Source organism: Phoca vitulina, unplaced genomic scaffold (genome assembly GCF_004348235.1).
Source record: "Phoca vitulina isolate PV1807 unplaced genomic scaffold, GSC_HSeal_1.0 scaffold72, whole genome shotgun sequence".
Taxonomy (NCBI): domain Eukaryota; kingdom Metazoa; phylum Chordata; class Mammalia; order Carnivora; family Phocidae; genus Phoca; species Phoca vitulina.
The window spans coordinates 5700511-5713506 of NW_022589775.1; the positions used below are offsets into that span (position 1 = coordinate 5700511).

General features: G+C 36.0%; 1 pseudogene; it reads left to right on the forward strand.

Moving 5' to 3' along the window:
- The first annotated feature begins 12148 nt into the window (after window positions 1–12148).
- Window positions 12149–12329, forward strand: LOC116625070 (annotated as a pseudogene).
- Window positions 12330–12996: the final 667 nt, after the last annotated feature.

Here is a 12996-nt window from a genome sequence, read left to right on the forward strand (position 1 = left end):
CTTCCCCTCAAAGTCTACAAAATATGAAGGAAACAAATCCTGTTACCAAAGTTCCCTGTAAACTGTATTCTTTTTGAGAATTCAATACTTCTCCTCAAATGGCCATTTTTCCATTATTTCACAGATACTATATTCTGTTCTTTATGCCCATGACAGTGTCATTTTGTTCTCTTCTTCCAATATTCCTTTTCCCCACTAGTTCAAATTCATTTTTTTAAAGTGCAGATGCTATAACTTTCCTATGCCACACAATAGAACATTAACTTATAGTCATATTTTCTAACTGATTTTATTACAAAAAGAGGTAATATTAGAATATACAGTATGGTAAAAGGAACCATTATATACAGAACCCATCTTCAGACATGAGGTAAATGGTGACAAACAGTACTAGTAAGTCATACCTTTCTTATTAAGGGTAATTTCAAAGATACAAGAAGAAATTTTTCCTTTGAAATTTTAATCTCTCAGAACCAGTTTTAGTAAAAAATAATTATTTTCCTAACTTCAAAGCTAACATTTACACATATTTTCACATGAAAATCTTAGTATTTAGGCTCCTATTTCACATAGGTTGTTTTTTTTTTTCTGTCATGATAACTTTATTTTTTTGTTGTTTTAATTTAATTCCAGTTAGTTAACATACAGTGTAATATTAGTTTCAGGTGTACAATATAGTGATTCAACACTTCCATACAACACCTGGTGCTCATCACAATAGGTGGACTCCTTAATCCCCATCACCTGTTTCCCCATCCTCCCCTCCCCCCTCAACCACCAGTTCCTTCTATTTCTTAGTTTCTCTCTCTCTCTCTCTCTTTCCTTTTCTCAAAGACTGAGGTTTTTCATCATTGTCAAATTATGTCTCCTTCACATTGTCTTAGACTGGGTTTTCATTAAACACAATATTTTCTCAATATTTTCTTCTCTGTGATTCATCAAGTTAATGTAATGATTATGGGGGGAAATCTCAATGAATATTCTCACTTTGACAGCACAAGAATGTTTTTATATAAAAACATGTTTATGTAAAAAGATGAATAAGTGCTTATCTTTTCCTCTTTGCTTGTGTATTTTTGGGGATAATTTTCTAAGTACCTTTATATTTAGAGACAATATTCAAATCTTGTCAAAACACCACCAAAGGCTAATTTTTCAATACCTTTTCTCCTAAAACCTTATGTGTAACATCAGTTCTACCTAGATGAGTCCTCTCAAATGGTTTCTTAAAACCTCAACTGGTTTTCTTTCTCTATACTTTTCCTCAGAACATTTTACTCATCATGAGGTTTTTCCTGATAGCGTCCCTCAATAATTTTTGCCCATAAGTACCTACTGACCCTCTTCAACTCTTCTATGTGTTATTCATTTGACTTTGCCACCTTGGAAAACAAGTTTTCCATTTTGTAACCACTATAAACTCTTTGAGTTCAAGGATTCGATATTCACATCCTTGAGACCCAATATATCTCGTAAAAGTACACATAATAAATATCTGTGAACTTTTTAAATTTATGTTTTCCTGAAACACCAATTTAAATATATAGTATTATTTTATAGAAGACATGGTAGGTATTTACATGAAGAAACACCAAATATCAAGTTTCAAAGGGAAAGGATTATGAAAAAAAAATTATATTCAATCAACAAAGTTTAATTGAATTTTTATTATTGAAAAGGTATTTGAAGGGCTTTAGGGCTGGGATATGGTTGATAGTAAATATACAAAGGACTACTCCATGAACAAGAAAAGCTCACCATTTAACTGTAGTAAAAAAAAAAATATGGATGTAGATGTATTCTATGTGTTGCATTTGAGTGTGTAAATATGCATATGTGTGATTTTGTATAAATACAGGATGGCAATTTAGAGAAGAGCAAAATGAGGAGTAGCTGATTTTAAATATAGTTTAAAGGAGTTAGCTATTATTGTGATAGCTGAATTGTCCCACAAAATAAATCAGAGAAGATGTAAATCTAGCAGTATGGGTAAAAATACAATAAACTGAGAAGACAAGTGCAGATTCCTTCAAGGCACAATGGCTTCAGGGAGTAATTGGAGACAAAAGCAAGCAAGGTTTGTCTGCAATGAGCAAAACACTATAATCTTAGCACTGAGTTTAAGAATAGCTGATGATTGGCAAATAAATTAGGTTAGAATCAGGGTGAACTATGAATTACACTTTATGTTTTTATCAGGGCACTGAGAAGAGTGAAGTGATAATTTAGGCAACTTATATTCTGTGAAGTCTGAATTATATATAAAAATCTTGAAAACAGAAGCCTACTTTAGGATGGTAAAGGCTGAAATTAAGTTGCAATAAAAGTAGTAGACACATGGGCGCCTGGGTGGCTCAGTTGGTTAAGCAACTGCCTTCGGCTCGGGTCGTGATCCTGGAGTCCCGGGATCGAGTCCCGCATCAGGCTCCCTGCTCGGCAGGGAGTCTGCTTCTCCCTCTGACCCTCCTCCCTCTCATGCTCTCTGTCTCTCATTCTCTCTCTCTCAAATAAATAAATAAAATCTTTAAAAAAAAAAAAAAGTAGTAGACACACACACACAAGTAGTAGACACAAGAGTGACACAGTTGGTTAATCCTCTGACTCTTGGTTTTGGCTTAGGTTGTGATTTCAGGGTCCTGATTTCAGAGTCATGAGATTGAGCTCCATGGCAGGCTCTGTGCTCAGCAGGGAGTCAGGGAGTCTGCTTAGGTTTCTTTCTCCCTCTCCCTTTGCCTCTGCCCCTCCCCCTGCTCTCTCTTGCTCTCTCTGTCTTTAAAATAAATAAATAAATCTTGAAAAAAAAAAGTAATAGACACAAGATACATGATGAAAAAGTCAATAGTACTTGAGTAATTTTTATGGATAAATGGGAAACTTAAAAAGCTCTAGATATTATTTCATTTGTTTTTGTTTCTATTCAAAGGCAAAATACAAATCAAAACCACAATGAGATACCACCTCATACCAGCCAGAATGGCTAAAATCAACAAATCAGGAAACAACAGATGTTGGCGAGGATGCAGAGAAAGGGGAACCCTCCTACACTGTTGGTGGGAATGCAAGCTGGTGCAGCCACTCTGGAAAACAGTATGGAGATTCCTCAAAAAGTTGAAAATAGAGCTACCCTATGACCCAGCAATTGCACTACTGGGTATTTATCCCAAAGATACAAATGTAGTGACTCAAAGGGGCACCGGTACTCCAATGTTTATAGCAGCAATGTCCACAATAGCCACACTATGGAAAGAGCCTATATGTCCATCGACAGATAAATGGATAAAGAAGATGTGGTATATATATATATGTATATACAATGGAACATTATGCAGCCATCAAAAGGAATGAGATCTTGCCATTTGCAACGATGTGGATGGAACTAGAGGGTATTATGCTAAGCGATGTAAGTCAGTCAGAGGAAGACAATTATCATATGATTTCACTGATATGTGGAATTTGAGAAACAAGGCAGAGGATCATAGGGGAAGAGAGGAAAAAATGAAACAAGATGAAACCAGAGAGGGAGACAAACCATAAGAGACTCAATCTCAGGAAACAAACTGAGGGTTGCTGGAATGGTGGGGGGTGGGAGGGATGGGGTGGCTGGGTGATGGACATTGGGGAGAGTATGTGTTGTGGTGAGTGCTGTGTATTATTTAAGACTGATGAATCACAGACCTGTACCCCTGAAACAAATAATACATAATATGCTAATAATAAAAAATAAAATAAAATAAAACAAAAAACAAAGGCAGTATTTGAAACCAATGTAGATTAGCTTTACAACAAAAATAAACAGCATCAGGCCCTAAGATTTCTCTTTTATTTATTTAAGATGCATGTGTTTTAACATTTATGTTGAAGTTCATTGTTTGGACATCTATGCAGTTGACAATCACTTGGGTGAGATGAATATTAGGAAACACGTGAAAATAGGAACCTTAACTGTAGAGAACAAACTGAGGGTTACCCGAGGGGAGGGGGGCAGGGGGATGGATTAAGCAGGTGGTGGGTATTAAGGAGGGCTTTTGCTGTGATGAGCACCAGGTGTTATATGTAAGTGATGAATCACTAAATTCTACACCTGAAACTAATATTGTACTGTATGTACAATCTTTCAGCTCCAGTAGTAGCAACACTGTTCAGTCCTTGAAAACATGTACATACCTTGTGTTCCTTTTCCTCCTCACTTGCGTTATCAGTCTACTTGACATCTTCTAAATGTATCTCTTTTATTTTTTATTATTAACATATAATGTGTTATTTGTTTGAGGGTACAGGTCTGTGATTCATCAGTCCTACACAACACACAGCACTCACAACACATACCCTCCTCAATGAAATGAAAAGTATCTTTTTAAACTCTTGTTTTCATTCAGACCTCCAACCCTGGCACAGAATCTGAATTGGGCATTCTGTGGCATGTACCACAATTACTACATCAGTATTTATCTGACTGCTGATCTTTTTTGCTTAAGCTCAATTTATTTAAAATGTAACATGGTATGACGTAAAAATAATTTTTCCTTTCATCTGAGGGGGTCCATAAGCTATATTGATTTTAGTAATCCAAAACCAACTCTTTTTTTTAAGATTTATTTATTCATTTGAGAGAGAGAGAGAAACAGAGAGAGCATGAGTAGGGGGAGGGGCAGAGGAAAAGAATCCCAAGCAGACCCTGTGCTAAGTGCAGAGCCCAACACGGGGCTCGAAGGAGGGGCTGGATCGCACAACCCTGAAATCATGACCTGAGCCAATGTCAAGAGTTGGATGCTTAACCAACTGAGCTACCCAGGTGCCCTCAAAACCAACTCTTAAACTGTGATGTCTTTTTTTTAAGATTTTATTTATTTATTTGACAGGGAAATAGAGAGCAGTAGAGGGAGAGGGAGAAGAGACTCCCCAGTGAGGGGGGAGCCTGATGTGGGACTCAATTCCAGGACCCTGGGATCATGACATGATCCAAAGGCAGACGCTTAATGGACTGAGCCACCCAGGTGCCCCAAACTGTGGTGTCTTTATTGTTCTATGGGTAACATTGTATTTTCCTTTTCCATGGCAATGAATACAAGGTTATCATTTTCATTACATAATTAACTAACTTGTTTAATTTTTTTTGCAAGGTTTATCCACCTCTGCATGTTCTTTATTTTCTATAGTGTGGATATTTTCCTTTCCACAAAATAAAACATTTAGTTTATTCTAAACTTTCAATTATGAAATTTTGAACACATATAAAGTGAAGGGGCAGTATAATAAATCTTCATTACTTATTTTAAACAATATCAACAGATGGCAAATTGTGCTTAATGCATACCTCCACCTGCTTGTTCCCTATTATATTTTTGCAAGTATTGGATAACATATCATTTCATCTACAAATGTTTCACTATATATCTCTAAAATATGGGGACTCTAAAAAAGTAATCAGTTCCAGTTGAACTGTTGAATCACATATTTCCTTATTGAGTGGACAAGACCCCTGGATTCATTTTAGGGCACTAAATACCTGCTACATGAGGGGTTGAAAACTGCTGATTCTGGATGTAATCCATGAGAATCATCTTATATATTATCTCTAATGTCATCATTATCAAGAACAAACAGTACAAACTATATGACATATTGATTTACATAATATGATGTATATTATATTAATATATACTGATATATACCTCTATAGGTAGATATATTGATATGTATCAGTTTTTATTGATATCCATTGTAGTTCTTGAACAAATTGTTACCAATACCTGTGAAAATCACTTGAGAACCATCAAGACCAATGCAGTTCACTTAATTAAGAATTGTATCAGGGGATTATATCATATAAGATCAAAGAATGAAGATCTGAAATCTGAAGAAGCCAATACATGAATTGGAAGTCAGTAATGAGTCTCATGTTTAAGTTAAGGAGGCAAAGAGAAAACCTGCATAAAATCTTTTTCAAGGGGCGCCTGGGTGGCTCAGTTGGTTAAGCGACTGCCTTCGGCTCAGGTCATGATCCTGGAGTCCCTGGATCGAGTCCCACATTGGGCTCCCTGCTCAGCAAGGAGCCTGCTTCTCCCTCTGACCCTCTCCCCTCTCATGTGCTCTCTCTCTCTCATTCTCTCTGTCTCAAATAAATAAATAAAATCTTTAAAAAAAAAAAAAAAAATCTTTTTCAAAATTGGGATGTCTGGGTGGCTTAGTTGGTTAAGTGGCCAACTCTTGATTTCAGCTCAGGTCATGATCTCAGGATCCTGGGATCGAGCCTCTTGTCAGGTTCCCTGCTCAGTGGGGAGTCTGCTTCAGGTTTCTCTCTCTCCCTCTATCCCTCCCCCCCGGGATCATGACCCAAGCCAAAGGGAGATGCTTAATCAACTGAGCCACCCAGGTGCCCCTTTATGAGTATTATTTTTAAGTATGAAATACTACTACTATAGGGACGTGTTTTCAATGAGATATGATAGATGCTAATGTTATAAATAAAATTTCATTTAGACTAAAATAAATACAATAAGGTTTTATATTTTATGACCAAAGTTTATTTTGAAATATACAAAGAAAAATCACAGAAGAAATAAAGAAGGAAGTTGAATGTCAATGATGGAGCAGGAATGAGTATATCCAGCTTGAGAGATGAAATTCTTGATCAAGAAAATAGTTCCCCACTGATCCAGAGATTAGTTTTGGTGTCTTCTTCAATGGCTATGGCAGTCTCTCATATATGTCAAAGATCATAGTGAGAAAAATCAAAAGAACCACTTATGAAAAATAATAGAAAAATCTGTGAATTTTTATGCAGTGGACAATATTTTTAGTAAAATCCAGATGACCAGTATCTCCTATAGAAAGTGGGACAAAAGTAGCCACAGCCAAAACCACCAAAGCCTCCAAGACCATAGCCAAGATCGCCATAGTAGTTGCTGTAGTGGTAGCTCATTGTGTCAGGGCTCAAGGATTTGGCTTGATATCAAGGTGACTTTCCAGAAAATGAACATCACCACCTGAACCCGGACTTTTATATGCCTTCACAGTGGGTGTGGCTCACTCCATAGATATTTCTCATTCTTATTTCTTTTCACAAATGTGCAAACAGCCTAATTATACCTTTGCCTTGTGATTTTAAAAGTTTTAATGCTCTGATGCATAATTTCATTTACTTATCTGCTTCATCTACACTTCTTACAGCCAGAGTCTTTCAATAAAAGGTAATTACTATCACATCTTCAAAGCCTATGATGGATTAACACAACCTAACTGGATTGCTGCATGCAATGTGCCCTCTTCTTCCATCATATTAATTGTTCTAGTCTTTGGCTGTCATTATCCTCCTTTAGAAAGAGTCAGAGCTCTCCTCTGAAGCCAGAAATTGTTTTCCTATTTACTTGGAATGAGTTTAAAGGTGTTAAAACACAATGGTTGAGAGCCCAATATATGGAGCCATGCAGGCCTTTAGTTCAAACCCTCATTCTATCCATCACACATTATATGAACTCCAGTTTCTCAATCTCTTAAATATCAATTTTTATATATGTGCAAAGACAATAATAATTTCCACCTTTGTTTTTGACCTTTACATCAAAGCTTCCTAAGCATAGAGCATCAAGCCCTGCATACTTTATTTCTCTCTCAGCACACAAAAGTAATTATATAAAAGGAATAAAATATAGCATCAAAGAAGATTCCTTTCTTATACAGCTTTGAAGCTATTTAAACGTGCCCAGTGAAACTGAAACAGCAAAGGAAAAAAAGGTATATTAGAATTTATATCTATTAAATGAAAGGGCAATGTCTTTATCATTTGGGGGAAAATTATGCTTAATTAGTTCTTATATATTTGAATTACAGTAAGGTATAATTCTAAGAAGTTATGACATCATCTTTATTTAGATCTCTTATAAGCAATCAGTAATAAATATAATTCAAAAGGAAATATATTGTTTGCAAAACTATTGGCAAAACCCAAGTGAAAAAAGTCCACTTCAATGAATAAATACAATTTAAATCACATTTGTTTTGTCAATAAAGTAATTTTATTGGAAACATGAACAGATATCTTCTCAATGGAATAAGGAAGTTAGCACAATGTTGATAAAAGAAATTCCCTCTAGATAGGTGAAATTCTAAATCAGAGAAATAGGCCCTCTTATTTCAGCTTGCTCCTGAGTATGCAGTCTGCAGGATGCTTCATTAGTAGTCCATGCTAGGCTAGCAGTCATAATAAAGAGTTCAAGACTATACATGATTTTAATGACATTGAAGGAACAACAGAAGAAATAGACTACAATAATGAAGGTCCAAAAGAAGTTCAACAAAATTTTCAACGGAATGTAAAGAAACAACTTCTTCTGCAGAAAGATCCTGGTCTAAATCATCAAATCCACCAAATTTTAAACCCAGGCCATCAACACATCAGGACCAGTCATAGCCTAGCCTCCCATTCTTGTTACATAGTAGCTCATAGGAGCTAGAATTAAGTTTTGATGGTGAAGATGCCTTTTGAGTTCAAAGGACACCATCAACATGACTGTCCTAGTCCATCCTTGAGAAGAGTAGCTAACATTACCAAGTTTTTTAAAATCAATTTCCTAAGAAAAACGCACAAAAAAATATGTAGCTGCTTTATGACATTAGCTAAGTTTTTTTTTTTTTTTAAGATTTTATTTATTTGAGAGAGTTAACATGAGTGGGGGGCAGAGGCAGAGGGATAGGAGAAGCAGACTCCCCGGGAGCCCAATGTGGGGCTCGATCACTGGACCCTGAGATCACGACCTGAGCCAAAGGCAGACACTTAACCAACTGAGCCACCCAGGAGGCCTGACTTTAGCTAAGTTAAAATTTTATTACAGTTTATTTCATTTAATACTTTTCATGGTTGATTCAATCCCAGATTCTTTCAAACTCTTGCTATGGCTACAACCTTGCTATTGGACCTTGATAAAGTACTTAACCTATTTCTGTTTTCTTATCTCTCTGATGATAATAATATTTTTTTATGAAAGGCTGAGTAAAGATTTAATTAAATAAAATGGGTGCTCAAAAATTAGAACCTAAGGGGAAAAGCAACATATATATGCATTTTCTCTAGTTATATACAGCTGCAATGTATTTGGCCTTACTTGATAGCAATTATTTCCAAGGAATTTCCAAAAAGATGGCAAGACAGTTGAGGGCAGGGATCTTCATAAAACTATAGGAACAATGAAAAACCTTGTTAGTCAAAGTAGCCAAAATAACAAATTCTATAATAACGTTTGCCATGAGTTAGTGCCAGAGTTTGCAGTTCTGTGTAATTTATAGAAAGGGAGAAGAAATTATAGAGACTTAAGATACAGGCATGAAAATCAGTTATAAATAACTAAATTCAAGTTTTAAGGCAGTTAGCCAAGCCCCATACCTGAAATTAGAATACCTGTAGAGGGTTTGAGAAATACTGAATAGTCCTAAAAGCTCTCTTTCAAGGAAGTGTCTTAGCCCAATTATTACGAGAATAATTTCTAAAGAATTGTTCCTAAGAAAAATAATCCCAGAGGAAAAATAATTGTTCAGTATGGAAATATATTGCTTAGACATTGCAAAACTTACATAAATCATGTTCATCTTAATGCACGGACAAGAAACCAAATTTGCAATATGTTTATTGGAAATATGACCAGGATTATTACAATAAATAAGGAAGTTAGTGCATGTTAATGAGCCATAATAATGAGAGGAATCAGTCCTTGATATTAAAGCTAGTCCCAGTGTAAGTGGCTTTGGTGGGCTCTTGCTTTTTGTGGCCAAAGGTGGGCTCCAAATAAAGTAGTTGAAATTAAAGAAATCCAAAATGAAAATGACATTGATAAGATTGAAGAACTCAGTAGAATAGGTTGTACTAGTAATATAAAAGATATGAGCTTCCTTCTTTTGTGTTGACATTATCTGTATTTGCGTTTGCATTTTTTAAATTTATTGAAGTATAGTTGATGCAGAATGTTACATTAGTTCTAGGCTGTACACCATAGTGATTTGGTATATCTATACATTATGCTATGCTCACCACAAGTGTAGCTACCATCTGTCATCACTAAGCTTCTTAATAAAAAAATAGAAAAAACAAACATCTTCTATAGAAAGGACAGTGAAAGCCACAGCCATATCCACCATGTCCATCAATCTGTAGTTAGAGTCAGGATCCAAGCTACCACAGTAGATTTATAGAAGCTCACAATGCCACAAATATACATGGATCTTTTTATACTCTTTCAGTGAGGGAGTGACCAGCTCCATATCCAGAAATAAAAAAGATGTGGAGATATATATTTAGATTATATATATATATATAAAATGTGGATACACACACACATGCGCACACACACACACACACACACTGGAATATTAGCCATCAAAAAGAATAAATCTTGCCATTTGCAACAACGTGGATGTAACTTGAGATTATTATGCTAAGCAAAATAAGAGTCAGAGAAAGACAAATTCTGTATGATTTCACTCATATGTAGAATTTAAGAAACAAAACAGATGAACATAGGGGAAAGGAAGGAAAAATAAAATAAGATGAAAACAGAGAGGGAGGCAAACCATAAGAGACACTTAACTATAGGAAAGAAACTGAGAGTTGCTGGAGGAAAGGTGGATAGGGGGATGGGGTAAGTGGGTGATAGGCATTAAGGAGGGCACTTGAGGTTATGAGCACTGGGTGTTATATGCAAGTGATGAATGACTAAATCCCACCTCTGAAACTAATAATACAGTATATGTTAATTAAACTGAATTTAAATAAAAAAATAATTGGAATAAGTTTCAAGCATCAATATTTTTAAAGGGAGGATTCTACAGTATAGCAAGGGTTGAGCACTAATAACGTAGGGACATGACAGAGATCCCAACTTGGGATTCAGTTGTTCAGCAAATATTTACTTAGAGCTCACTTTATGCCAATTTTCTCTGTATGGGGTAAAGCTTAAAACAAAATACCTGTCTTTATTAAGATTACATTCCAGGGAGAAGATGGTAAATAAATCAACTGGCATATCTATTAGATATAATGTGTATGAAGGACATAAAAGGAAGTAATTATATACAGAGTGACAGCACAGGGGCAAATGCCATAATATGAGATAATCAAGAAAAGTCTCTATAAGGAGATGAATTTAAACATAAGAATGAAGTAAAGAAGACTCATGTGTACATGTCTAAGTCAAAGAACAGACGGGACAGAAGGAAATACATATGTAAATGTTTTAAAGTGGGAATTATTTTAGTATGATGACATAGGGAGAAAGTTACTGTGGCTAGATTATAGTTAATGGAAGGAAATAATGCTGGGAGAGAAAGAAAGTTAGGCAAGGTTTAGATTATATAGGACCTTCTGGGCCTTGATGATTTTTAATGGAATTTCAGGTGCAATGGAAATCTATGGAAGATGTTAAAGAGAAAGGGGTGATCTAACTGACAACTTGTTCCTGTATGGTTTATGAATTGTAAGAGTTCAAGTATGGAAGCTTGGAGCCCAAAGTTATTGTAGTAATTCACACAAGAGGTGGTGGTTGACTGTATAAGGACATGTTGGTGGATAAGACATTGATGGTAGATATTGGAAAAAGAGGAATAAAGGATACCATCTTGGTTTGGGGCTTAAATTTGTCAAATGCCTTTGGCATTATATTTGAGGGGAAGACAGAATGTAAGAAGATCAAGAGATCTGATGTGGACACAGAAATATTTATTTAAAATATTGAACAGATAGTAGGATATGCAATGTGAAGCTTGGAGGAGGAGCTTAGGACAGGAGACAAATTGGAGATACATAATTATTCGAATGGTGTTTACAATACGAGACTGCATAGAATAGCTGGAGAAAAAGTAAGTAGATAAGACTTCAGCCCTGGAGAACCCGGGATGTAAAGGTAGGAAAGAGACCAGGAATCCAGCAAAGGAGCCTGAGATAGAGTGGTCAGTGTCATCGGAAGGAAGGGGGATCATGGTGATCAGAAGATCAATGAAGAAAATTTATCAATAAAGAGTAATTAGTAAATTTAGTGTAAATGCTGCTGAAAGGTAATTGAAAAATAGGAGACATGACTGGGAGAGAGGGGGTGGCTTTCAGTGCACAGTGGAAGAATTACACGGAACAAGGACCATTCATGCATTATAATATGCAGAAGGTATCGCTTCTTGGCCTTTTCGCTAAGATCAAGTGTAGTATCTGTTCTTATCAGTTTAATAATATGCAGAAGGTAGATTGTATATTTGCTGTGGAACGATTGTGCTCGGCAGAATTCCAAATACAGCCCATCATGTTTTCTGTCTCCTGGTTATTTAATCACAGATGAATCTAGGTACCACTCCGAGAGGACTTTACAGATGTAGTTATTTATCACCTGACCTTAAAATAGGGAGATTATTCCTGAATCATCCAAGTGAGGCCAGTGTCATCACATGAGCTTTTCAAAGCAGGAGAGAAAGGCAGAGAAGTTAGGTATGTTAGAAGAGAGAAAGGCAGAGAGATGAAGCAGAGATGGAGGTCAAATATTAAACCTGTAAGGAAGACTTGACCTGCCATTGCTGTTTTTGAAGATGGAACAGGGTCTATGAGCCATGGAATACCAGGGGCTTCCAGAGGCTGAAAAAGGAAATGGGACCTCAGGCTTGCAACCACAGGAACTGAATTCTGCCACAACTAGATGGAGCTTGGAAGCAAATTCATCCCCAGAACCTCCGGAAATGAATGCAGCCTGCCAACAAATGTGTTCTGGCATTGTAAGACTAAAGAGATAGTCATGTGTGCCATTTTGTGCCTGGATTTCTGACTGCAGAAACTACAAGATCATAATTTGAGTTGTTTGGAACACTAAGTTTATGATTATCTGTTACAGCAGCAATAGGAGATAAATAAAGTGATAAATGGTTGATGTTTAACTCTCTATTCTTAATTTTTCAGTGGAATTGGAAAGAAGTCATAAATTGGATGAAGAGCAAAGCAGATTGTGTCAGAAGTTTAAAAAATGATGAGGA